The sequence below is a fragment of the Myotis lucifugus genome, unplaced genomic scaffold, assembly GCF_000147115.1.
Source record: "Myotis lucifugus unplaced genomic scaffold, Myoluc2.0 scaffold_297, whole genome shotgun sequence".
NCBI classification, from domain to species: Eukaryota; Metazoa; Chordata; class Mammalia; order Chiroptera; family Vespertilionidae; genus Myotis; species Myotis lucifugus.
Window position 1 is genome coordinate 1391512 of NW_005871345.1, and position 3257 is coordinate 1394768.

Sequence of the window (3257 nt, forward strand, 5' to 3'; positions counted from 1 at the left end):
TCCTTTACCTGAATTATTCTTATTCACCCCCTAACACTCAATGCCACAGACAAAACATTACCTACTATAGTTCTTCTCAAATAATCTGTGGTTGAATAGCCAGTTTTTTCCCCAATCCATCATGGAATGATCTATAATAATAAAAGCATAATATGCTAATTAGACTGGACGTCCTTCCGGATGACCTTCTGGATGAAGCCGGGGCTGTGAGGGAAGCCCAGGTCCCAGGTGCCAGAGGGAAGTCGGTGCTGGCAGCCAGGAGAAGGAAGGCCTACTCTTGCACAAATTTTGTGCATTGGGCCTCTAGTCCATTTATAAAATACAAATAAAATAAATTACTGTGACTTATATTTCACTGACAAAAGTAGAGTACTATAGGAATTGACCTTCCAACCAGAAGCCTGGACAAAATAAATGAAGCAATAAGTTTTGGACATTGGACTACAGGTAGCACAGAGAGGAGGAAAACAAATGAGATGAGCTCTAAACATTGCCCAAGCTTGTTTCCTGGAGGCAGTTCTAGTGCAGGGAGAAGTTACCGAAAACAACCTAGCTGCTCACTGTGTTGGTGAGATGAAAGAGGAGTTTGGGGATCCAGAAGCACCCAGAATGTGCAGACGAGTGCACCAGAGAGGAGGGATTTGGAAAGAGAGAGGGCGTGAGAGAGACTGCAGGGGGGTCACTTTGAATCTTTGACTTAGATCTGCACACACAAGAGAGGCCACTCACTGAGTTCAGGATCCCCTCTTCTTAGGGGTTCCTGGCTCAGATTTGGGGAGCAGCAACCCTAGACTTTTAGCCTTTGAGGGAACCTGCATAGGTAACCTGGTTCTTGACACACTATCTTTTTACTTCTGTCACATCATTGTTTTAATCCAGTTTAGTATCTGCTTTTAGAAAGCCAGTTTAGATGCTTACCATTATTAGCCCTGCTATCTTCATTCCAGAGGCATGCATATGGTATTTAGCTGCCTCCTATTTATTTGTTTTATTAGGGAATTCAGGAATCTCAATTAAAGGTACTGCTTGCTCAGTGTCTGTTGGCTTGTTTGTCTCGTTCCCTTTGTAATTATCTGTGCTAGTAAAACAAACCCAGCAGAAAATTGAAAAGGGCCATTTTCATAGTTTGTCCTTTCTCGAGGATTGGGTTTGCTGTATGCAAAGTCTGATGTTGTGGTAAGAAAGCGAAACATTGTTCCCAGCTTCTATAAACCACGTAAGGCATTTGTTATTGCAGACTGCTGTGCTATTTTCCTGCACAGGCTGTCAGCCAGCGGCTGTGCTGTCCTGTCCATATAATAACAATGGCTGTGACTAAATCAGCTGGACACAAAAAGAATTTTCTTCAAATAATAAATATTCACCCTTAGTAGATTCTCTCACCAAATTGAAATTAACTTGGTTTTGACTCTTATAAAAATTAGGCCCTTAAATAGAGTGACCATGCTGGCAGGACTCTCTGACTAAGTAGATCCCTAGCTGCTCTCAGGCTAACAGGCACGCTTGGGAAACCCTAAGCGCAAGCATTCTTTCTGGAAATTTACAAAGTGGTGTACACTGTGTAAAGCTCTGTAAAAATCGCATGAGCCAAAACAAGACATGATTCCTATCTCAGGTTGCTTTCAGTCGAGTGAGGAGCTGATAAGTAAAACAGATCTTATCCCCAATCCTGCCTATATTCCCACTAGCTCGGGCCCAGGGGATAGCTGACACATTTATCAGTAGGTGAATAAAACCTGTCCGAATATATTACCTCCGGTGTTTGGATTTGTTTTTGTCCTTTCATCTCCCTCTTCCTTTCTGGGGCCTGTTTACCAACATGTTTAACCCCCAGTGCTCAGAGGTCTAACACCTACTGGGTGGGAGTCCAGAATGTGAGGGAAGAGGCAACATTTACCTTCAGGTTTGGGTGTCCAGACACATGCCCAGGGCTTTCTTACTTCTTTCTCGTTTCATCACACTAGTTCTCTGATGAGCTTCCAGAAGGATTTAGTATCGTCTAGCCCAGTCATGGGCAAACTACGGCCCTCGGGCCGGATCCGGCCCATTTGAAATGAATAAAACTAAAAAAAAAAAAAAAGACCGTACCCTTTTATGTAATGATGTTTACTTTGAATTTATATTAGTTCACACAAACACTCCATCCATGCTTTTGTTCTGGCCCTCCGGTCCAGTTTAAGAACCCATTGTGGCCCTCGAGTCAAAAAGTTTGCCCACCCCTGGTCTAGCCTTTGGAATAAATAAACTTCAGGTTCAAATTGATATATCTTAAATTTTGTAAAACAATCTCAAAAATAAAAAGTCTTCCATTTTGCCTGAAAGTTGAATTACTTAAGGAATGGCCTCTGAAATTTGGTTTATGTGAAACTTGATTAAATTGTGGTTCTTGACACCTATGGCCACCGAAAGGTCCGGAGTAGGCTGGGGTCATGCACCTATGACATGAGGCCATCATGTATGAAAAGAGATTTTATTCCGGGCACCTGGGTGCAGGTGGGCTGAGACCGAGAAAGGCATCAGCCAAGAGAGCAGGGAGAGATAGGTTTATATTAACTTTTGGTTGCAAGCCGCTCTACTAATGTAAGGGTCTGGTCCATCCTTGGTTCCCCCCATGCCAGGTGTCTTCTGGTTATCTGAGCTATGCTGTGCTCAAGGCTGCAAGCTTTCTGCAAGGTGTCTGCTAAGCACAATAAGTTTTTCTCTGCCCTGTATTATTCACTTTAACCTTTTAATTCCCGTCTTAAAGGGTATATATAAAGGAAAAGAAGGGGGGAGGGGCTGACGTTTCTCTTTGTCCGCTTCATGCGTGGGAGGGACTGTGGTGGACGCCTAAGAAGTTAAGTCAGATTATTTCCTGGGATATAGGCCTGTAGGGTGCCTTTACCTGGGTAAGGACAAACTCTTCTACTGTCTGAACTAGGACTTGTAATCTTGTTTGTATAAATTTGGTAACTATTCTGAAGATGCAGGGCCTAAAGAGGAAGAGTAGGAGAAATAGTGTTAGGGGGCCTAAAAGGGGTAAAAGCCAGGTTAATTTGGGCAGAGCTGCTTGTAGGCTGATCGTATGGAGTGCTCTATGCTGTCCTGACTTATTTCCTTGAGCCATTGCGTATTCTGTAGAATGTGTTGTGTTCTTTCCTCTATTTGACCTGTAGAGTTTATATAAAAACAACAGGAGGTGTTAGCAATTAAATAAACCCCTCCCTCTTTGGCTAAGAGATAGTCTAGAGCCATGGTGAGCAAACCGCGGCTCTCGA